We start from the raw sequence: 26,311 nt of genomic DNA, 5'->3' as shown, positions 1-26,311 counted from the left end.
TGGGATGACGTTAATGATCTATCTTTAGTTTGCGTATGTCGTATTTTCACGTGCCGCTGCAGGACAGACATTCTACTATTATTAGCGTAGCGTTTAATGAACATTATAATCAAATTATGGCGAACATACACTGAAACATTTAATTTGAACAGTTATAATTGCATCAGTGCATTAGACTCTGAACTGCTCTGGTAGTTGAATTGAGTGGGTTCTTTTTGGTCTGTGACTTTCAGAATATAGTGAACATTTTAGAGAGAATGGTTTTTGATTATGAATCCCAGACAATCTCCTAATTCCTCAGAGCTATAAGCTGTAGCTATAAATGTATTTCTCAGATGAAGTGGGCACTAGGAATTCTAATTACAGGCTTCACGTTTTGCTAATCACTTTCTGGTTGCCAATATTGTAGTTAGAGAGCCAGTGTTGAGAACGGCAAACAACTGCATTAAATAAATAATAGGAACATTTAACAATTATTCCATCCGCCGCCCCACACCCCGTTGCCCCATGCAACATTTGTCCCACAAACTTTTCAGCTACTATCATGCTTTCGGAGTTATTCCAGGTTGCAATAGTTGGTGACTCACTCTATATATATGCACCATGTGCGTCTTGTAAATAGAATAGTTTTTACGTTTTTCACATGCCGCTAAACACTCAAGCCAGTTTACTTTTTAAGTGTATATATCCACATACCTCACAGTCCATCAAATTATTGTAAAAATCTTTGCTTTTGCAGCTGTGGAAATTAGTTTCTAAGTGCAAACAGTTCATCAGAATTATTACAAAAGCTATGCTTCTGGGAGTGAGGAATTTAGTAGCAGTAAAAGTACCTCCACATTAGTTTTTAGCATAGATTTACATATTTGGAACAATTGGAAAGCTTCTCATTCAGTTCTACCGGAAAAAAATTGTACAAAAAATTCTCAACCAGTGTTACCGTTATAGTACATAAGTTAAAAGTATCTCTGCATTGGAATAACAGATTAAAATTGTACCTCAAGAACTACATTGTACCTCAAGAACTGAACTGTACCTCAAGAACTAAACTATAGTCAGAAGAACTGAATTGTAATCTCCAGCACTATGTGTATTCTACCTGTGTGAACTGAATAAACGAAAAAATTCGTTATCACGTGTCTTTGTTATTGTTGTTGTTATGTATAAAAACCTATCCCCAATTGCATTATATATGTATATACAAAGGCTATACATGGCAGAAATGACATTAGCTTTTCTGAAGATCAGTCCTACGAAGGATGTGATGTTTAAGATGGAAGGTAACAAAATATATGGAATGGTTGCATGGTATTATGCCTTTCGTGAAGCACGAATTGACTTATGGGATCAGGAGGCATGTGACCATTTCCGTTTCAAAAGACATAGCAAACATGTCTAAAATTATATCTCCTGTGTTTGAAGAAAACCGCAGACATAGTGTATGGGTAAACTGAACTAAACTCCATCTGAACAGGCCTTGGAAGGTGCAATGGTACCGACCAGCCACCGCGTCATGCACAGCCCACAGGCATCACTGGATGCAGATATGGAGGGCATGTGGTCAGCACACCGCTCTCCTGGCCGTATGTCAGTTTATGAGACCGGAGCCGCTACTTCTCAATCAAGTAGTCCCTCAGTCCGGCTCACAAGGGCCGGCCGGAGTGGCCGTGCGGTTCTAGGCGCTACAGTCTGGAGCCGAGCGACCGCTCCGGTCGCAGGTTCGAATCCTGCCTCGGGCATGGATGTGTGTGCTGTCCTTAGGTTAGTTAGGTTTAATTAGTTCTAAGTTCTAGGCGACTAATGACCTCAGAAGTTAAGTCGCATAGTACTCAGAGCCATTTGAACTATTTGGCTCACAAGGGCTGAGTGCACCCCGCCTGCCAACAGCAGTCGGCAGACCGGATGGTCACCCATCCGAGTGCTAGCCCAGCCCGACAGCACTTAACTTCGGTGATGTGACAGGAGCCAGTCTTACCACTGTGGCAAGGCCTTTGGCATATGGGTAAAACTGTATACTATCTAAGGGGGTACAGGGAGGGAAAAAAGTACACAGTGGTTGTGAGGTAAAAATTCATTTATGTCTCATCCAACTTAAAACTAATTTTACATTTTCATAAGCAGGCCAGCAATACTATTCTCAATCATCTTCTTCTTGAGTCAATGGAGAGCAGGACACGCATAGAAGTGCAGATCTTGACTAACAGTAAACTTGAAGATTCGATGCATCCATGAGATCTTTTGCTTCCCCTTCATGTAGAAGATGGTATCGGTGTGGTCCAGTAATCTGAGGTAAGTCACCATATCTTTATAGGGTATGCCAGGATCATCCTAGTGAATTTCATGGTAGAATTGTGTTAACCACTTTGGACTCTTTTCTATGTATGCTATGAATGCAACATCTTTAAGTACGACTGTCTATGCTCATCATCATAGAAACCCTGAGCATCTGCAACGATCTTCACACCTTGAGATACCATTGCGGAATGCTCCGGGTATGGCGCAATGCCTGTCCATATATATAGCTCATTGCACAACACCAGTGAGAGTGCAGTAGTTGATCACGTCGACATGTAGAACTAGAGAATATGCTGCAGTGTGTTCTGGGAAATTTGCTGAAGGTTCAAATTTAATTCGAAAATCTATATGTCCAGATTTAATTATCTCGTTCTTTCTTTCAGCAGTCTATCACGATGATTGCCGCCAGCTCCTTGAATATCGCGGACAGAATAGACATGCCTCCTTTTCACAGTATGAAGCACAGAACCACGTATACATGTCATATGGTAGACTATATTCATTTTCACTCCATTGCAGGTGTAAATTATCATATGGGTAGAATTCAGAGTTCAGGTAGACTCCTGCATTAGTGAACTTGCAGTTGTCGAATATAATGTAATCATTTGCTTTATTCCCTCTTCTGTTGGTCTGAAACGCAAGTATGATGAATCTAGGTATCTATAGCTAAGAGGACGTTTTGATACACCAAATTTGTCTGCTTGCAGTCGGTAGCACTTAGTACTCGAAAATCTTCATGAACGAAAAGATAGCGGTAAAAGTACACCAGCATTCAGAACTTTTAAAAGCATGAAACGTTGCTCATCCAATACCAAGACGAGTGGCATTTTCCATATTAGTTCATTGATGGTGATCTCGTTCTCCTCTTGAGCTCCTTGAATGTATGAGTTGCACTCCATATTAGAATAAGTTCCTGTTTAGCATTCAGAGCAATTTGTCGCGTGTGCTCGAAATATCCCATAAGCAATTTTAAAGGGATACACACAGAAAATTTAGTGTACTCTTCCATTGTACTATCCGCTGGCTCGTCAGTGAACCATCCAGCATTTTCCAAATCTTTCAAATCCGAGGTAGAAGCAGAGACATACGTTTTAAGAGTTCACGCTATGCCTACATTGCGTGTACGGTCTATCTCGACCCTGTCAAGTTAATACCGTATCTCATGAAACAGCAATGCTAAAGCATTACATGTAAGGGTCGATGCGATTGTAGTAGTGCCATCCCTTTTCGTAAATGATCCATCAAGATATATAAAACTATTGCATGGGAGGGTAACTCGTTGTGTTCTTTGGTTTTATACCTTACGTCTATCCTGTTTTCGTTGACAATACGGGGCTGATCCTATCCCCTGACTGGTCGAAGCTCGCCACCACCGCTTCTGGGTTTCTGCAGGTTCCGCTTTAGATGTAGCCGTACAATGATTTCCTCGCAGCGAAAATCGGCAAGTTGATTATACTGGTCCACAATACGCAGTTCCAGATAGTCCAAAGCCTGGACTATTACTGGGAGGTAAATAGCGTTGATAGGGGTCTCAACGATCTTATACCCTGTTTCCACATGTGGGAAGAACCCGTAAATTGTATGAATCAGTCTGTTGTTGATATAGGGATCCGTTGCAGTGTTACACTCAACATGGATTGTACTGACAGGGAGTATATCCATTGACTGGTCGTATCTGTAGAATTTATTAGGATGCTTCTTCAAAACCTCTCCTTTTGTGGAACCTGGTGACTGTCCTATTGCTCCTTTCTGGTTAAAGTCAATCGTTGCACTAGCGGTCTTTATTTCAGATTCACTTAGTGCTATCCCTTTTCCAGACCGTTTTAAAACGTCGTTTAAATATATCCTATGCACCAGGTTCTATTTCCACAATGTCTTTTTCACCATTAATTTCCAGATGATAATTATTCGGAAAACTGTTGTAAGTCTCCAGTCCAGTCAGCGCAATTCTCCACTTACCGTTGCTTAAATCAATGAGTGGGAAGTAATTCTGACGATTGTTCTTTTAAATACAGAGTATACAACACTGTATCTGAACCGCAACTGATGGGCGGATGCTAATGCGTCTCCTTATATGTATGCTTCTTCCTAAATGTTACGAGTGACATGATGCGCAGATGCTCGCATAAGTAGGTTTTAAAGTCTTGGTAGCGATGAAAATTATAGAACACACTTTTCTGTCGCTGAAGTATAGTTGTAAAGCTTCAGACGGTTGCAAGTCTCCAAATGAGTAGAAATGGTAGACGTTATTTGTATTTTTCTTAACATACGCTACCCAGTGGATTCCTGGTCCCTGTGCGGCTGGTCCCGGCAGAGGTTCGAGTCCTCCCTCGGGCATGGGTGTGTGTGTTTGTCCTTAAGGTTACGTAGTGTGTAAGGTTAGGGACTGATGACCTTAGCGGTTAAGTCCCAAAAGATTTCACACACATTTGAACATTTTTGATTCCTGGTCTCCTAGCAACGTATAAATTCACAATTCCACATTCTCAAGATTTCCACATACACTATGTCATCAAAAGCATCCGGACACCCCCGAAACATACGTTTTTCATATTAGGTGCATTGTGCTGACACCTACTGCCAGGTACCCCATATCAGCGACCTCAGTACTCATTAGACATCGCGAGAGAGCTGAATGGGGCGCTCCACGGAACTCACGGACTTCGAACGTGGTCAGGTGATTGGGTGTCACTTGTGTCATACGTCTGTACGCGAAATTTCCACTCTCCTAAACATTCCTAGGTCCACTGTTTACGATGTGATAGTGAAATGAAAACGTGAGGGGATACGTATAGCATAAAAGCGTACAGGCCGACCTCGTGTCTAGACTGACAGAGACCGCCGACAGTTGAAACGAGCCGTAATGTGTAATGGTCAGACATCTATCCAGACCATCACACAGGAATTCCAAACTGCATCAGGATCCACTGCAAGTACTATGACAGTTAGGCGGGAGGTGGGAAAACTTGGATTTCATGGTCGAGCGGCTGCTCATAAGCCACACATCACGCCGGTAAATGCCAAACGACGCCTCGCTTGGTGTAAAGAGCGTAAACATCGGGCCATTGAACAGTGCAAAAATGTTGTGTGGAGTGACGAATCACGGTACACAATGTGGCGATCCAATGGCAGGGTGTGGGTATAGCGAATGTCGGGTGAACGTTATCTGCCAGCGTGTGTAGTGCCAACAGTAAAATTCTGAACCAGTGGTGTTATGGTGTGGTCGTGTTTTTCAACCTACCTAGTATAGACTGGGATGTATATGGATTCATTACAGGTGGTACAGACAAGCCGTCATGTGAATTACTTTTGAACACATTATCCGAAACCTGTCTTGAGCAGTTAAATCGACAGCCAACGCGTAATGGAAATATTTTAGATCTGGTAGCCACGAACAAATGGTTCAAATGGCTCTGAGCACTATGGGACTTACCATCTATGGTCATCAGTCCCCTAGAACTTAGAACTACTTAAACATAACTAACCTAAGGACAGCACACAACACCCAGTCATCACGAGGCAGAGAAAATCCCTGACCACGCCGGGAATCGAACCCGGGACCCCGGGCGTGGGGAGCGAGAAGGCTACCGCACGACCACGAGCTGCGGACAGCCACGAACAGACCAGACCTCATCGACGGTGTCAGTGTTGAGACAGGGATTAGTGATCATGATGTTGTCATTAAGACTATGGTCACGAAAGTTAAAAAGTCAGTCAAGAAGGCTAGGAGAGTATTCTTACTAGAAAGAGCAGATAAGCAATTAGCATCACACTTAGTAAATGAATCGACTTCATTTACTTCCGGTACGATGGACGTGGAAGAATTATGGGCAATTTTTTTAAGCACATTGTAAATTACGCATTGGACAAGTATGTGCCGAAAAAGTGGGTTACGGACGGAAAAGACCCACCGTGGTTTAACAGCGCAATTCCGAGAATGCTCAGGAAGCAAAGGCAGTTGCACTCGCGGTACAAGAAAGATCGGGAGAATGAGGACAGACAAAAGTTAGTAGAGATTCGTGCTGCTGTAAGAAGACCGATGCTCGAACCAGTCAACCACTACCACCGTCATACCTTAGCAAAAGATCTTGCTGAAAACCCAAGGAAATTCTGGTCTTACGTAAAATCGGTAAGCGGGTCAAAGGCTTCCATCCAGTCACTCACTGATCAGTCTGGCCTGGCAACGGAAGACAGCAAAACGAAAGCTGAAATTTTAAATTTAGCATTTGAGAAATCTTTCACGCAGGAGGATCGTAGAAACATACCGCCGTTTGAGTCTCGTACAGACTCCCGTTTGGAGGACATAGAAATAGACATCCCTTGGATTGTGAAGCAGCTGAATGGGTTGAAAACAAATAAATCGCCAGGTCCTGATGGGATTCCAATTCGGGTTTACAGAGAGTACTCTACTGCATTGGCTCCTTACTTAGCTTGCATTTATCGCGAATCTCTTGCCCAGCGTAAAGTCCCGAGCGACTGGAAAAAAGCGCAGGTGACGCCTGTATATAAGAAGGGTAGAAGGACGGATCCTCAAAATTACAGACCAATATCCTTAACATCGGTTTGTTGCAGAATTCTCGAACATATTCTCAGTTCGAATATAATGAATTTCCTTGAAACAGAGAAGTTGTTGTCCATGCATCAACACGGCTTTAGAAAGCATCGCTCCTGCGAAACGCAACTCGCCCTTTTTTCACATGATATGTTGCGAACCATGGATGAAGGGTATCAGACGGATGCCATATTCCTTGACTTCCGGAAATCATCTGACTCGGTGCCCCACTGCAGACTCCTAACTAAGGTACGAGCATATGGGATTGGTTCCCAAGTATGTGAGTGGCTCGAAGACTTCTTAAGTAATAGAACCCAGTACGTTGTCCTCGATGGTGAGTGTTCATCGGAGGTGAGGCTATCATCTGGAGTGCCCCAGGGAAGTGTGGTAGGTCCGCTGTTGTTTTCTATCTACATAAATGATCTTTTGGAGAGGGTGGATAGCAATGTGCGGCTGTTTGCTGATGATGCTGTGGTGTACGGGAAGGTGTCGTCGTTGAGTGACTGTAGGAGGATACAAGATGACTTGGACAGGATTTGTGAGTGGTGTAAAGAACGGCAGCTAACTCTAAATATAGATAAATGTAAATTAATGCAGATGAATAGGAAAAAGAATCCCGTAATGTTTGAATACTCCATTAGTAGTGTAGCGCTTGACACAGTCACGTCGATTAAATATTTGGGCGTAACATTGCAGAGCGATATGAGGTGGGACAAGCATGTAATGGCGGTTGTGGGGAAGGCGGATAGTCGTCTTCGGTTCATTGGTAGAATTTTGGGAAGATGTGGTTCATCTGTGAAGGAGACCGCTTATAAAACACTAATACGACCTATTCTTGAGTACTGCTCGAGCGTTTGAGATCCCTATCAGGTCAAAAAAATGGTTCAAATGGCTCTGAGCACTATGGGACTTAACATCTGTGGTCATCAGTCATCTAGAACTTAAAACTACTTAAACCTAACTAACCTAGGGACAGCACACACATCCATGCCCGAGGCAGGATTCGAACCTGCGACCGTAACAGTCGCGCGGTTCCGGACTGAGCGCCTAGAACCGCGAGACCACCGCGGTCGGCCCTATCAGGTCAGATTTACGGAGGACATAGAAGCAATTCAGAGGCAGGCTGCTAGATTTGTTACTGGTAGGTTTGATCATCACGCGAGTGTTACGGAAATGCTTCAGGAACTCGGGTGGGTGTCTCTAGAGGAAAGGAGGCGTTGTTTTCGTGAATCGCTACTGAGGAAATTTAGAGAACCAGCATTTGAAGCTGACTGCAGTACAATTTTACTGCCGCCAACTTACATTTCGCGGAAAGACCACAAAGATAAGAGAGATTAGGGCTCGTACAGAGGCATATTGGCAGTCATTTTTCCCTCTTTCTGTTTGGGAGTGGAACAGGGAGAGAAGATGCTAGTTGTGGTACGAGGTACCCTCCGCCACGCATCGTATGGTGGATTGCGGAGTATGCATGTAGATGTAGATGTAGAGGGGGCTTGCACCCCTTATTGTTTTGCGTGCACTATCACAACATAGGCCTGAATTGATGTTTTAAGCACCTTCTTGCTTCCCATTGTTGAAGAGCAATTTGGGGATCGCGATTGCATCATTCAACACGATCGAGCGCCTGTTCATAATGCACGGCCTGTCGTGGAGTGGTTACACGACAATAACATCTCCGTAATGGACTGTCCTGCACAGAGAATTAACTTGAATCCTATAGAACACCTTTGGGATATTTTGAACGCCGACTTCGTTCCAGGCCTCACCGACTGACATCGATACCTCTCCTCAGTGCAGGACACCGCGAAGAATGGACTGCCATTCCCCAAGAAACCCTCCAGCACCTGACTGAAAGTATGCCTTCAAGAGTGGAAGCTGTCATCAAGGCTGAGGGTGGGGCAACACCATCTTGAATTCCAGCGTTACTGATGGAGGGAGCTACAAACTTGTAAGTCATTTTCAGCCAGGTGTCCTTATACTTTTGATCACGTAGTGTAGTCTTTGGTAATGTATCCGGCATAAACACACCACAAAATTTTGGAATGCTGAATATTTTCCTGACAAACTCAGATATGAAGAGGCCTAGTCCTTTCCAGCATGATTTCAGATGTAGTCCTTTTCCGATGTCTCCTATATTCCATACAGTCCTCTTGCTTGCTCTAGCTGTTCCTGAGAGTTCAGTGTGTTCTTCCCTGTTCTGCAACAGCCGCAGCACCACCAACCAATGAACCCACCGCTGAGAGACCTGCGTGGGCAGGAATGGGAAAGGGGATAATGCCACATGATGTCTTGGGCATCGGCAGAACCCTGGATGATTTAACTGGTCCTTTATGCTTCAGGGCACTTTTAGCTGCATACTTAGTGTTTAGGATACAGTTTTTTTAAACACCCCTTATTCTTATTCTTCTTCCTCTTCTTCATCGTTGTCTTCTTCTTCTTCAGTGCACAACGTGCAGGCAGGGGCTCCCACTTATACAATATATTGGGGGGCCCATATTGGGGGTCTTGCCCCGGGAAATTTTCTACATTTTAGTTGAAAACAGTGAGTTTTAAAGTTTTTTTAAAGCATTTTAGAGTCATATGATCAACATTTGAACCTCGAAAACTGGGCTCTCGATAACTCGACATTCCGGGAAACTCGACAAGCCTGACACATTTTTTGGCTTAGATAAAAGAAACAAAACACAATAATGCACGGTATTTTTGTAAAAAGCTAATTTAATTTACAGTAATAATCATGCTTATAGACTATTGCAGAGCAGTGAATATATAGTACTGAAAAGACTGAAATTATATTGAAATCAATCCTAAACTATCATTAAAAGAATAAAACATAAAATACTGCTGTCGCACGGTAATATCGCTTTGATTAATAAGTGAAACAACTAACTTAAGCTTACTTTGAATAATGCTCAGGGTACATTATATACACTACTGCCCATTAAAATTGCAACACCAAGAAGAAATGCAGATGATAAACGGGTATTCATTGGAAAAATATATTATACTAGAACTGACATGTGATTACATTTTTACGCAATTTGGGTGCATAGATCCTGAGAAATCAATACCAAGAGCAACCACCTCTGGGCATAATAACGGCCTTGATACGCCTGGGCATTGAGTCAAACAGAGCTTGGATGTCGTGTACAGGTACAGCTGCCCATGCAGCTTCAACACGATACCACAGTTCATCAAGAGTAGTGGCTGGCGTATTGTGACGAGCCAGTTGCTCCGCCACCATTGACCAGACGTTTTCAATTGGTGAGAGATCTGGAGAATGTGCTGGTCAGGGCAGCAGTCGAACATTGTCTGTATCCAGAAAGACCCATACAGGACCTGCAACATGTGGTCGTGCATTATCCTGCTGAAATGTGGGGTTTCGCAGGGATCGAATGAAGGGTAGAGTCAGGGGTCGTAACACATCTGAAATGTTACGTCCACTGTTCAAAGTGCCGTCAATGCGAACAAGAGGTGACCGAGACTTGTAACCAATGGCACCCCATACCATCCCGCCGGGTGATACGCCAGTATGGCGATGACGAATACACGCTTCCAATGTGCGTTCACCGCGATGTCGCCAAACACGGATGCGACCATCATGATACTGTAAACAGAACCTGGATTCATCCAAAAAAATGACGTTTTGCCATTCGTGCACCCACGTTCGTCATTGAGTACACCATCGCAGGCGCTCCTGTCTGTGGTGCAGCGTCAAGGGTAACCGCAGCCATGGTCTCCGAACTGATAGTCTATGCTGCTGCAGACGTCGTCCAACTGTTCGTGCAGATGGTTGTTGTTTTGCAAACGTCCCCATCTGTTGACTCAGGGATCGAGACGTGGCTGCACGATCCGTTACACCCATGTGAATAAGATGCCTGTCATCTCGACTGCTAGTGATACGAAACCGTTGGGATCCAGCACGGCGTTCCGTATTACCCTCCTGAACCCGCCGATTCCATATTCTGCTAAGTCATTGGATCTCGACCAACGGGAGCAGCAATGTAACGACACGATAAACCGCAATCGCGATAGGCTACAATCCGATCTTTATCAAAGTCGGAAACGTGATGGTACGCATTTCTCCTCCTTACACGAGGCACCACAACAACGTTTCACCAGGCAACGCCGGCCAACTGCTGTTTGTGTATGAGAAATCGGTTTGAGACTTTCCTCATGTCAGCACGTTGTAGGTGTCGTCACCGGCGGCAACCTCGTGTGAATGTTCTGAAAAGCTAATCATTTGCATATCACCGCATCTTCTTCCTGCCAGTTAAATTTCGCGTCTGTAGCACGTCATCTTCGTGGTGTAGCAATTTTAATGGCCAGTAGTGTAAAAACAATATCTGAAAGTTATGCTTTAATACAGTTAATAAAATTAATACAGTATACCTAATATTTTCAGTCAGAAAGTATGTAAATAGCGGGTTTTAATTGCGTCTTACATCCTAAAAATGTTTAAGTATTTGAAAATAACTAATACAGTACTATAGTAATATATTAATACAGTACTAAACTAGTACTAATGTTTCGAAACTGAAAATTTAGAATTATGTATGTATTTAATTCTCTAATTTATAAAGATTTTTAACGTTTTTAAGACTAGTTGTTTTTTATTAGCGATATCGGCTAACATATTCTAATGTGAGGGCAGTCTCTCGATGTCTAGGTCATTTTTGAAAAACTCAGTTGATTTTTCCAAATATCTTTCACCTCTGTTTACTAAAAACAAGCAGTCTCGTTCAACTGCAATGACCTGTGTGAGACCAGTTGAAGCAAACCACTCAGTAATGCAAGACTGCACCGTTTCACAAACTTCAATGTAAATAGCTTTGTAGTATTCCTTTGGGGTTTTGAAACTGTGCCATGAGCTGGCTTCGTTGTTTTCATACTTCTTTGGTATACTTCGATTCGGAGGAAGCAAAGGATCATCAACTTGTGAAGGTTTTTCTTTTAAACACAATTCCCAGAGGTGTTCAAAACTATCACACCTTCCATTCAATATACAAAGCAAGCGCTCATATACTTTTTTCCAGATCAGCAACATTTAGATGAGTGCATTGAATGTTTTTTCATTGACATCCTCTACTGGGTTCATTGCATGGCAATAAAGAAGTAAAAAGAAATAAGTCTTGAATTGTAACATTGAGTCATGGTAGCCGGCACATTTTTAACCTGCCTCTGTTTTGTCCTCTGCAGAAAATGTTTTAAAAAACTCTAGAAGTTCTTCAAAGTTTTCAATATTCTCAAGATACCAGAAGCTCGCATAGTCCATCGAGTCGGGCAAAGGGGTCGTAGACCAGCTTGGTCGTTGGCGCTCTCACAGCGTATGCTTCTGAAAAGTCCCATCCTTTTGTTGAATTCCCTTACAATGTTTATTAAGTCCTTGGCTAAAGCCATAATATCCCTGATAGGCGTACGATGGCAGAGACTGTGTACAACTGCCAAATCTAAACTGTGAGCAGTGCAGTGCACATAATGTGCTTTTGGTTGTACATCCAAAACTAACTTTTTTAGTCCTTTGAACTTACGCCTGATATTCGAGGCACCATCATAGCACTCTCCTCTTAAGTTATCCGTTGATAAATCAAGACGAGCAAAAGCCTCTTTTAAAATACTAAACAGAGTTTATGATTCAGTGTTGGAGTCTCGTATAAGCCAATAAAGCCTTCGTTGGTGATTAAGGAATCATCGACAGTTCGAATACAAAACGACACTTGTTCGTGAATTGAAGAATCACTTGTTTCGTCAACCATAATAGAAAAATGTTCAGTCTTCTTGATAGAAGCCAATACCTTTCTCAACACAGACTTTCCTAGTAGAGCAATGATATCGTTTTGAATATCGTGGGATGTCCACTTATACCCTGAACGCCCTAACCAATCTTTAAACTCAGGTACGTCATTCTTTCGGAGTTCCAATAATTGAAAAAAAAATTGAGTTTACATCTTCGTGCCCTCTAATTGCTAGTCCTTGCCGGCATAGAAATTGCATGGTAATAAAAATTGTCTCAACAGCTAAACGGCCTTTCTTCATATCACTATCTAACAGTTCCTTCAACTGGGAGGCCACACTCTGATTAGTGATAGAATTTAGTTTCAGAACACCTTCTTTATGCGTAAACGTATTTTAATGAAGACAGAAGTTTTCCAAAGCCTTTTTGCAGTTAGAAAACCCCACGGAAGTATATGCATCTTATTTCTTTGACGAAAATTCTAATAGATTTTTAGCACCTGCCTCTTTGCAGGTTTTGCAAAAACTTTTTCGGTACATGCTTCATATTCTAGCCATCTATATTTGATCAACCAAGACTTCTGAAATGATCTTCCCTTACCGGATTGTCCAGGTTTCAGCTGTGAACGGTTCTCGCCTGAAGACAATGAAGCAATTGACGACACAATAATTGTTGGAAGTTGACTTGCAGTATCATCAACTTCCAAGTGCGCCTTTATTATAACAGATTTATCCATTGCAATCTTAATTCACAATACAATAAGAGACTAAAGTAAATAAATATAATATAGTCACATAAAATAGTCCACTAGACACTAAAGTCAGAACACTAAACACGTCTGCAGCATGGAAAGAACCAAACTATCCACACTGAATGACTGCGACAGCAGTGTGGGCTTTATACAGGGTGAGTCACCTAGCGTTACCGCTGGATATATTTCGTAAACCACATCAAATACTGACGAATCGATTCCACAGACCGAACGTGAGGGGAGGGGCTAGTGTAATTGGTTAATACAAACCATAAAAAAATGCACGGAAGTATGTTTTTTAACACAAACCTACGTTTTTTAAATGGAACCCCGTTAGTTTTGTTAGCACATCTGAACATATAAACAAATACGTAATCAGTGCCGTTTGTTGCATCGTAAAATGTTAATTACATCCGGAGATATTGTAACCTAAAGTTGGCGCTTGAGTACTACTCCTCCGCTGTTCGATCGTGTGTATCGGAGAGCACCGAATTACGTAGGGATCCAAAGGGAACGGTGATGGACCTTAGGTACAGAAGAGACTGGAACAGCACATTACGTCCACATGCTAACACGTTTTTATTGGTCTTTTTCACTGACGCACATGTACATTACCATGAGGGGTGAGGTACACGTACACACGTGGTTTCCGTTTTCAATTACGGAGTGGAATAGAGTGTGTCCCGACATGTCAGGCCAATAGATGTTTAATGTGGTGGCCATCATTTGCTGCACACAGTTGCAATCTCTGGCGTAATGAATGTCGTACACGCCGCAGTGCATCTGGTGTAATGTCGCCGCAGGCTGCCACAATACGTTGTTCCATATCCTCTGGGGTTGTAGGCACATCACGGTACACATTCTCCTTTAACGTACCCCACAGAAAGAAGTCCAGAGGTGTAAGATAAGGAGAACGGGCTGGCCAATTTATGCGTCCTCCACGTCCTATGAAACGCCCGTCGAACATCCTGTCAAGGGTCAGCCTAGTGTTAATTGCGGAATGTGCAGGTGCACCATCATGCTGATACCACATACGTCGACGCGTTTTCAGTGGGACATTTTCGAGCAACGTTGGCAGATCATTCTGTAGAAACGCGATGTATGTTGCAGCTGTCTGGGCCCCTGCAATGAAGTGAGGACCAATGAGGTGGTCGCCAATGATTCCGCACCATATGATGGCCACCACATTGAACATCTATTGGCCTGACATGTCGGGACACACTCTATTCCACTTCGTAATTGAAAACGGAAACCACGTGTGTGCGTGTACCTCACCCCTCATGGTAATGTACATATGCGTCAGTGAAAAAGACCAATAAAAAGGTGTTAGCATGTGGACGTAATGTGCTGTTCCAGTCTCTTCTGCACCTAAGGTCCATCACCGTTCCCTTTGGATCCCTACGTAATTCGGTGCTCTCCGATAAACACGATCGAACAGCGGAGGAGTGGTACTCAAGCGTCAACTTTAGGTTACAATATCTCCGGATGTAATTAACATTTTACAATGCAACAAACGGCACTGATTACGTATTTGTTTATATGTTCAGATGTGCTAACAAAACTAACGGGGTTCCATTTAAAAAAAACGTAGGTTTGTGTTAAAAAACATACTTCCGTGCATTTTTTTTATGGTTTGTATTAACCAATTACACTAGCCCCTCTCCTCACGTTCGGTCTGTGGAATCGATTCGTCAGTATTTGATGTGGTTTACGAAATATATCCAGCGGTAATGTTAGGTGACTCACCCTGTATAGCCGCGGCGTGGTAATGTGTTGAAGCGTCAAGGCGATTCGAGGTAGAGGGTTCCAGGCGCTTCTACTCCAGTCCTTTTGATGTCGCCGCGGCCGCAGTGCTGGCCCACCGGCGGCAGACTTGACCCTAAGGTTCGCACACCGGGACAACTTCTAAGCGTGTCTGCAGCACCGTAACACTATCATGATTCACACCACTCGTTTTCAATTAACCTGCTTACTAACATAATAATTATTTGTTTTAACTCATTACAGAATGTATTTTAAAAGGTAACTGTCGTCTAACAAGGAAAAATAAAAAATTCAAATATAATTTTGTGATTTTACAAAACATAATATAACTAATAATTTTCTTAAATTATTGGGGGGTGGGGGCTCAGTCCCCCCGAAATGAATTTTTGAGTGGGCTTGGCCCCCCAGGCCCCATGGGGTCGGCGCATGTGCGTGCAGGATTCATAACTTGCTTGAAATTCACCACCCCTAAGCCCAACTTAATTTTACCATGCATGGTTTTATCAACCACAAATGCAGCAATGAACTGTTTTATACCAATATCATTTATTCTGCATATCGCCTTGGCTTTATAAACTAAAATTCGAGATGCTGTGTGACGTCCTGGGAGATCTTTACGTTTGTCGTATGTACTGTCGTGTGCCCAATACGCCTACTCGGGCAGGTTAATCCCCTTATCACCATGGGCTAAACGTGTTTGAAGCTTTGAACCACGTCCATAGTAGTTATATCCCAGAATGTGCAATTCCACTGGCAGTTTGTCTAGAATACCACCGCCTCCTATAATGCTTCTCCTATCATGCATGTTATGTTACTGTGCTGGTTGTGCTCTGTGCACTCGATTATGTAACAAACCATCAGCATCAGTCCAGCTGTTTAGTGTCGCGGGGAAATCAAGCCATTTTACTAGTGCTCTATTTGCCCGACGTCTTATGACTCTCTCCACAAGAAACACGTGTAGTTCTTCTAAGCTCTTCTCCATTTTATTGGTGTAAAAGCATCCCAAAATTTCAGTGCCATTGCTATCCTTTAAGATGTAAGTTCTGGGATTTCATCTCTGCACCTTTGGAACTGTAAATATCTCTGTTGACCAGTTTGGTACGTTTGATTTCTCAAATGCTGTCTTTTAAGATATGAACGCAGTCACCTACCTTAAGTTTCTGTTTTCGTGGATTCAGCATTTTAATACGATATACACCATATCTATGAAACCATTATCACAAACAATGATTGCTCTCATTTTTATTGTGCTATGTTTTGCTATATTATACTGTGCAATTACTTCTGGAAGGATATCTGTCCATTTGTATGAGCCACAAAGATCAAAATGCATCCACATTCGACCTTTTATTGTTCTGTTCAGGCGTTCTACGATACTCGCCTTCAGGCGGGTGAACCTTGTATAGTGATTTATTTCACACCTTGCATCACAGTCTTGAAAGACCTATAGTAAAGCTCTCCATCGTGATCGGTTTGGAGGTTTTCAGGGCATCGATTCGTCCCTGTCAGCAACAAATGCTCAAACACATCCACGACAGTTCTCCCCGTTTTTGTTTTAACAGCTCAAGCGTAGACTAATCTGAACTATATATCAGTTACGATTAAAATATATTTGAATCCATTATTCTCCTGTGAATATCCCCTCATATCTATAAGATCAGCCTACCATATGTCACCCAACCTTTGACTATAACATGCCCACGAGGGTATGTTTTGCATGCTGGTTTATGCAGTTCTCGAACTACTGTCTCCATAGTGATTCAATTATGCCTCTCTCTTTAAACGCTGAAATTATTGAGACAACCTCATTCAAATGAGCCGTATTCCCACAGCAGCTGATGCCATGAGCAGTCGTTGTCGATCTATTATCTCATTTGGGTCGTCTTAGTATACAGAGTATCTTGACCACCCTAGATAACTGTTTGTCCAGATACAAATTACAAAATGTTTCAAGCAAATGATTTTTAGCCGTCAGGGGGACGTCAGTCAGCATGATTGCCTTCGTTGTAACGTTGTTTTTAAAAAAAATATGAACAGCGGTATGACTTTTTGAAATGGCACCCTATATTTTTTATTCGATAATTCATTTCCTCTCCTACAGACATATTCAGAAACGTATCACAGTGTACCATTCAACGAAACACAACGTTATTAACTACATAACACAACACTGACATTGACGTTCCCAGCGCTAAGTGCAGGTACTCGGGCTAATGGAACACATCCATTTGCTGACGTTGACAGAGGACCAATGTAAACATAAGTAGAATGCATACCCGTCATTACGTCAACCATCGTCAGTTGAAGAGTTGTGTGAGTAGAATGTACACCAACGGAGAGAAGGTAGAAATGCTACTCATCTATGGGGAATGTAACTTAGCAGAACAGTAATTGCAGTACTGTTTTCTTATGTACAGGTACATTTAGCACAGTAATTTAGTCCTTTTAAATACTGTTGTGTAGAGTAGGGATACAGTAAACGCTGTCCTTCCTAAAAACTGCATCGCGTAACGTTTCCTTTATTGTTGTTGTTGCTGAAGGTAGGCGAAATGCTACGCAGGCAGCGCAACCGTACAGAGAGCGATATCCTGACAAGAACCCATCTTCCCGACGAATGTTTTCTCGTCTTGTTGCGACGCTTCAGGAAACGGGAAGTTTCAACCCACGACAACGCAATCGCTGTAACACTCGCACTGACGAAGCTGCCGAAGTTACTGTTCTCGCTTCCGTTGCTATGAATCCACATGTGAGCACACGACAGCTTGAGCACGAGATTGACAGTCCTAAAACCAGGGTACATCGTATTCTTACACGTCACCGGTTCCATCCTTACCATGTACACCTACATCAAGAATTGCATGGAAATTATTTCCAAAATCGTATACAGTTCTGTCAGTGGGCACAGCAGCAAATCCTCGCCAACCCGAACTTCTTCTCCAATGTTCTATTTTCCGATGAATGTTCCTTCTCAAACAAAGGACAGGTAAATATAAGGAACATGCATAATTGGTCCAGCGACAACCCACGATGTCTGAGACAGGTGGAACGTCAGCATCAGTGGAGAGTTAACGTCTGGTATGGGATGCTTGGTACTACAATTATTGGCGCTTATTTCATCAATGGTACTGTAAATGCCACAGCGTATGCCAATTTCATAAGACGAATTCTTCCTCCTCTTCTGGATCAAGTGCCGCTAAGAACCAGAATGCTTATGCGGTATCAATACGATGAATGTCCAGCACATACTGCCTTGCGTGCACGTCGTGTTCTGAGCCAACGGTATCCTGCCAGATGGATTGGTCGAGGAGTAACAGTTACTTGGCCTGCTAGGTCTCCTGATTTAAATCTTCGGGACTTTTTTCTTTGAGGATGCATTAAAGACGCTGTCTATCGCGATATTCCAACAACTCCAGAGGACATGCAGGAACGTATCGTGCTTGCTTGTAATTCTATTCAGCAGGCAACACTAGAAGCAGTAAATCATTCTTTCATTCAACTAGTGCACCAGTGTATTGGTGTCCAGCGTCACCACTTTGAGCACCTAGAGTCAAAGTGAATTTTGTGCTATGTTTCTACTTGGTTGTCATTTGTTTTCTGACAACTCCAGCAAGTGGACGAGTTTGTGATCCCGGGCTCAAAGTCAATGTTGTGTTATGTAATAACGTTGTGATTCAGTGAATGGTACTCTGTGATAAATTTTTAATAGGTCTTTTGGAGAGGAAATGAATTACCAAATAAAAAATACGGAGTGCCATTTAAAAAAGTCATACCGATGTTCATATCTTTGTAAAAAACAATGCTACAACAAAGGCAATCATGCTGATTGATGACCCCCTGACTGCTAAAGAATATTTGCTTTAAACATTTTGTAATTTACATCTGGACAAACAGTTATTTAGGGCGGTCAAGATAAATAGGACACACTGTGTATTCCAATGCTGGGAATGTGTAAAAATAGTTGCTGTCAAACAGTTTGAGTGTTGTGAATAAGGATTCCCTATGAGAGTGGATTGTATGTGTACAGAAAGATAGATGCTGTTTAATTATGAAGCCCAACAAGTAACTGGTATACATATTCCTAATCTCATAATAGCTCACAATGTTAAAGGAGATGTGGTTTAAAAATTTAAGAGAAATGATGGATTGTGTAGGTGGATGATATCTGAAAAGGACAAGAATTATACATTCATAGCTCGCCATGCTAGCGAATGTGATTCAAAATTCATTTGGAAGAACTGTGTTGAAAATACAATAAAACCCTATACTGTCTGCACAGGAACTAAGTTGATGTAATTGGTGGTAAAACAATTAAGTTAAAAAATTATAGATAGCAGTAATTTTGTGCACAGTCCACTTAGTAGTGTTCCAAAAACATTTGATTTGGAAGAATTGAAGAAAGGATATTTTCCGCATTTGTTCAATACACCAGAAAACGAAAATTACATAGGATCAATTCCAGATACTCGATATTGTTGTGCTGCCACTATGAAATTGAAAGCACTTCTCAAATAGGGTAGACCTAGAGTTAAAGAAAGTTGTGTGACCAATATGAAGAAGAAATTAATGAGTACTGTAATTCTGATGTAGATATATTCGGAAGAGGTTGTTTGGAATTTAGAAAACAATTTCTAGAGATAACTAATATTGAGCCAGTCTGCAACTTTTTCCAGATGCAGGTGTTTGTATTGCTATTTGCAGATCTAAATATTTATCTGAAAATACAACCGCTGTATTGGGTAAAAACAAAAAGTAAATTATAATAACGTATATGTAGATTGGTTTATCAGTCTAAACAATCATAACATCTTGCATGCTCTTAATGATGGAGAATTAAAAATAGCTGGAGCAAAATTAGATGGATCTGATAAAGAGACTAGTACTGTTTATCAATACCATGCTTATTTTTTGTATAGTTGTAAAAAAATGTTTTGAAAGTGAGACAATTAACAATAAAAATGAAGAAACAATGGATGACCTTTATCAAAAAACTTTAACAAGAAGTACAGAAATACGAAATGCGGGATATAATTTGGTGCAGATGTGGAAATGTAATTGACTTAACTCTCTAGACTATATGAAGCTTAAAAAATTAAAACAGTTACCAGAAGTTGTTGAACCATTGAATCCAAAAGATGATTTTTATGGTGGCCAAACAAATGCAATAAAATTATGAGCTCAAGCAGATGATGTTGACACAAATATAAAATATATTGACATATTTAGTCTTTATCCTACTGTGCAATGTTATGATTTTTATCTTGAACAACATCTGAGATAAATATATAGACCAAGATATTATAAAAATTCGTATGGGTTAATAGAATGTAAAGGAGTGGCACCTGAAGGATTTTATCATCCTGTTTTACCGGCAAGAATAGATGAAAAACTGTTGTTTCCTTTTTGTGTCAAATCTGCTCAATTAAAAGTAAATAAATGCGATCACACTGATGAGGAAAGAAGTTTTATTGGAACTTGGACAACAGATGAAGTGAAGAAAGCTGTATAAAATCATATAAAATTTTAGATGTCTGGAAGTATGGGATTTTAAAACTAAAAGCAAAATGTTGTTTAAAAATTATGTGAAAGATTTTATGAAAATGAAATTAGAAGCAGTCCACATGATTTTGTAACTGATGAAGAGTATATCAAAACAGTTAAAAAGAAATTAAATACTGACTTAGATCATGATGGAATAATGGAAAATCCAGGAAACCGAGCTGATGCTAAGACATGTCTTAATTCATTATGGCAAAAACTTGAGTACAGGCAAAATATGAGTGAAACAAAACATGTAACACATTTACAGCATATTTATGAGATACTATTGGATAATCGATTAGATAATACAGATATCAATTTTATCAATGACAATATGATTCAGATGAAGTTCAGTTTCAAGGATTATTATGTAGAAAAAAATACAACTACAAATACTTTTATAGCTGCATTCACTACACCAGATGCAAGGCTTAGATTTATGATATGTTAGATAAACTAATTGGATTTGTTATATATTTTAATACAGATAATATAGTATATATTGATAATGGTGAAAATTCTGTGGAAACAGGTTGTATTTTAGGCAAATGGACTGATGAATTAGGAAATAACTGGGCTTCAACTGGCCTGAAAAGTTATTATTAGGAGAAAAAGATAAAAAAACACAGAGATGAAAGTAAAGGGAGTCACATTACATTATAAGAATATTCAGAAGCTGAATGGCATATCTATGATAAGGTTAATTGAGAGTGAAATGAAGGAAAAGATACAATTAGAATACAGTCAAATTGCTAGAGACATTGATACTAAAAGTATAGCCAACAAACAGGCTAAGAAAGAATTCTCATTTCAGTATGATAAAAGGGTAGTTCCAGAAAATTATGATACAGTGCCTTATGGATATTGAAATAACTTTCCTATCTCTTGTAATGTACAAATAAAATCCATACCACATCTCTTATACCAACGATATAAATTAATTGATTGTTTTTATTGTTTTCTCTATTACTAGTTATTAAGTGTGAAACTTTTAGAAATAATGAATAAGATTTAATATAATTTTGTAAAATTTTTAGTAAATTATATATTGGCAAATAGTAATGCACTTATTTCTTTTACAGCCATAAAAAAGAATTTGAGTTTTCTATTTCCTGCCATATTTCTATATTGGTTTCAACATAACTATTAAAACTCCTTTTGTATTCTTCGTCTTTATAAATTTGCTTTAATATATTCAAACTGTCAGTATGGTCCTGACTTCACAAATATTCTATAATTAAAAATGATTTAAAATGTTCGTTGCACACTAGTCATATTTATATCGATTAAAAATGTAATGGGACTTTCAATTTTTTGAAGATAGTAATATAAAGGAATGAAGAAACTTGAAAATAATGATAACGAATTTTACGCTGTGGAGTTCATTATATAAGTAAATTTTATATCTATTTTTATTGATGTAATTTATTTTTGTGGTTGGATAGGGATTGCTCATTAAATAATCTCCTAGTGCGCTCAACCTACCCACTTACTACTACTAACTAACTGACGAGCGTTATATTCAACATTTCAGTGATATGTTCATCTCCAATGATGATAAATCAAGAACACATTGTGTTCACCTTATTTAGTCCTTCAAATCCTACATGTATAGAATATATACAAGGATATTGGACATGGTTACGTATTTACAAGATAAAATACAGTTTGTATTGTATTCCTAAGGGCTAGATAGTGAAGTAATTTACCAAACATTAGAGGTAACATACAAAGTAGACTATTCATAATGCATAAATATACCTTTAGTTCAGCCTTAAAACTACTGAGTTTACTTACTGATTTAATATGGCTAGGCAGATTATTGTACATTTTTATCCCAGTATGTAGAGTGCCTTTTTGGCACAATAATGTTCTCACCTGTCTCTATCAAGGTCAGATTTTGGCCTTGTATTTTATGATTGCATATCTTCATTTTTTAATAAGATATCCGGGTGTCTGTCAATACATTCTTTGATGAAAACTATGTTTCATAGATAAAAATGCAAGGAAGAGGAAGAACTAACAGTTTTTTGAATATGGATCTGCATGATTTCGTAGTGTTTACCCCTTCAATAATTTTTAATATTCTCTTTTTCATGCGGAAAAGTTTAATATTTCTTGTTGTATTTCCCCAGAAGATTATGCCATATTTAATTACAGAATACACATAGGAGCAATATAGATTTAACAGGCTGGCTTTGCTGCAACAAGTTTTTAAGATCCTTATCATGTAACAGGTTTTGCATAGTTTTCTTTGCAAATATTCAATGTGTACCTCGCATTTTGTGTTCTTCTGGAGCCAGAGTCCCAGAAATTTTGTGCTGTCAACACTTTCAAGAACTCGGTCCCTTGGCTCAATTTGTATGTTTGGGTGGCGTCTTCCTCTTAGATTATAGAACTTTACTGCTACTGTCTTTTCTTTGCTTGTAATTAGCTTGTTATAGCTGAACCATTGTTCTAAACTGTTCGTTGTTTGGATAGCGGAGTCTTTTAGTTTCTCTTCTGTTGTACGAATAATAAGAAAACTTATATCGTCTGCAAATTGGAGGGTAGTTTGGCAATACTTGTTGTACATAAGATCATTAACATAGAGGAGAAACAGAATGGGTCCTATTATTGATCCTTGAGGGACGCCATATTTCATATATTCCCATGCTGAATAGTAGTAGCTGATTTTGTTATGGTCAGTATATTGCACTTCAACCACCTGTTTGCGACCACATAGGTATGTCCTGAGCCACTAATTGGATATACCTCTAATTCCTAATTGTTCAAGCTTCTGCAGTAGGGCATTATGGTCAATGACGTTAAAAGCTTTGGATAAATCAAGACATACGCCCATCACAAACTCACTCACATCCAGTTTAGTATAGATTTCGTTAAGAAATTCACATATTGCACTTTCAGTTGAATAGCTTTCCTGAAACCATGCTGTGAGGGAGAGAGAATTTTATTTTTATTTAGGAAATCGGACAATCTCTTATAAAAAAGAATTTCAAAAATTTTTGAAAATACAGACAGTAGGGCTATTGGTGTATAATTGGAAACATCTTCTGGATTCCCTTTTTTGAGCAGAGGTTTTAGTTTTGCTGTTTTTAAGCATGAAGGGAAGGTTCCTGATTCCAGTGAGCTGTTGCACAAGAGTGTCAAGGGTTCATCCAACGCAAGACAACATTTTTTTAATAATTGTATCTCGTATTCAATCAATCCCACATGAGTACTCTGTTCTTCCAATGGAATGACTTGCAGTATCTGGTAACAATTAATTCAAGTGAACGTGCTTGAAACCAGTTGCAACAAGCACTAAATCATCGTCCCATACCGAGTGGCCTCAAGAGAGCTGTTGTCATTCATGGAGTGGAGCAGACTTGAGCAGCAATGTCATTACTACCTTGTGGATAGCATACTAAGTTGGGATCCAAACATATTACAATACATGGGGTGAGGCAACGCCCTATTGGATGTTACATAGCAGCAGATATTTTAAAACAGACTGCCTGTCTCCTGGTTGTTAGCTCTTTTTTCCCATATTATGTACATGTTGTAATGTGTGGTCTATCATTTCCTGCTTCCCTTGAATCTAAGCATACTCTACTGTTACAGATATATTGGTGGTACAAAACTTTTCTTGATTAGTTTATTGATACAATAAACAATTTTTATACCATGTAAGTTATTCAGTTTTGTTTATGTGTTAGTGCAGAGTTTTAAATAAATCACTTGAAAACTCAGCGAATAAAATTATTTAACTATATACTCCAAGAATGACTGCTGCTTTAAACATTTTCCCTGAAAGTAGAAACAGTTTTGTAAGACCATGTTTCCTAAGTTCCTTTAATTTATGGAAGGAACAATACTCAACACCATCATTGGACCTGTTCCTTGGAGGGACAATTGCTATATTTTTGTTTGGTTGATAGCTGCTGCCATCTAGCTATGCTGACATACCAGTTGATAAATATGACACCATATTAATTGGAAAATTGTGGGTTACAGTGAAGACCTGATGTAAATGCATGAAGAAAATTGTGTTATTTGATGTAGCATCAGGTTCAAATTGGATTGTGTGTGGTGATAATATTGATCAGTCCAGGAATACTTGGCTTATACCATTGGTACATGAACATTATGTACTTTTCATAGATATATTTAGATTTGTATTATTTGCTCTAACTACCACTGAACCACAGCTAGCTCCACTGGTCCATTCATGGAAAAACCATAAAATTACTTAAGCATATCATCTGTACAAACAATATTCGAATTTATTTATTTTACTGGCAATAAATGCATGCAAGAGGCTGTTCCTGTCCCTGTTATAGGTACATAAAATGTCATTTAAAATATAAATGTTGCATGTTATAAATAAAAACTGCAATTAAATATTTAACAAATGATATTAAATTATTCTAGTACATTAAAATTATTCTAGCAAATTGAGTTAAAAACAGTGTTAATTATATTTACCACTACAATATTGATGACACCTGTACTTTTTAAATATGTTGGAACTTAGCAGTTTTATATTTAAATCCAAATAGTTTTAAAGTTTACCCAATAGAAACCCACTACAATTTTCAAGGCCTTGAAACTCATTTCATATGTAGCCTTTATTTTATGATTATTTAAAGCGTATTTAAACTATTGTTTTGCATTTTTCAAGATGCTGAAATACGAAATATGAAAAATGGAAGGCACAGAAAATGTAGTGAGCACTTGATATTGTGAAAAATGGTGATTTCCATTTGGATGCTGCTGCAAAGTGATATTTTGTTTCCAAAGCAACTAGTAAATGTCATTTGGATGGGAAAAAAATGATTTGCTGTGCAGGATAAAAAAGTAATTGGAAACATTAGTGACCTGTCTTCTAGATTAGATTAGATTAATACTAGTTCCATGGATCATGAATACGATATTTCGTAATGATGTGGAACGAGTCAAATTTTCCAATCATGACACAATTAGGTTAGTTTAACAACATACTTAAGTTAATATAACAACTTTATTTTTTTGTGTTTTTTGTTTTTCTTTATTTTTTTATTTTTGTTTTTATTATTTTTTATTTTTTTTAATATTTTTGTTTTGTTTTTTTCTTTTTTTCTTAATTTACATCTAAAAATTCCTCTATGGAGTAGAAGGAGTTGTCATTCAGAAATTCTTTTAATTTCTTCTTAAATACTTGTTGGTTATCTGTCAGACTTTTGATACTATTTGGTAAATGACCAAAGACTTTAGTGCCAGTATAATTCACCCCTTTCTGTGCCAAAGTTAGATTTAATCTTGAATAGTGAAGATCATCCTTTCTCCTAGTATTGTAGTTATGCACACTGCTATTACTTTTGAATTAGGTTTGGTTGTTAATAACAAATTTCATAAGAGAGTATATATACTGAGAAGCTACTGTGAATATCCCTAGATCCTTAAATAAATGTCTGCAGGATGATCTTGGGTGGACTCCAGCTATTATTCTGATTACACGTTTTTGTGCAATAAATACTTTATTCCTCAGTGATGAATTACCCCAAAATATGATGCCATATGAAAGCAATGAGTGAAAATAGGCATAGTAAGCTAATTTACTAAGATGTTTATCACCAAAATTTGCAATGACCCTTATTGCATAAGTAGCTGAACTCAAACGTTTCAGCAGATCATCAATATGTTTCTTCCAATGTAA

Source organism: Schistocerca nitens, chromosome 3, assembly GCF_023898315.1.
Source record: "Schistocerca nitens isolate TAMUIC-IGC-003100 chromosome 3, iqSchNite1.1, whole genome shotgun sequence".
Classification (NCBI taxonomy): domain Eukaryota; kingdom Metazoa; phylum Arthropoda; class Insecta; order Orthoptera; family Acrididae; genus Schistocerca; species Schistocerca nitens.
Note: the sequence above shows the minus strand (reverse complement) of the source record.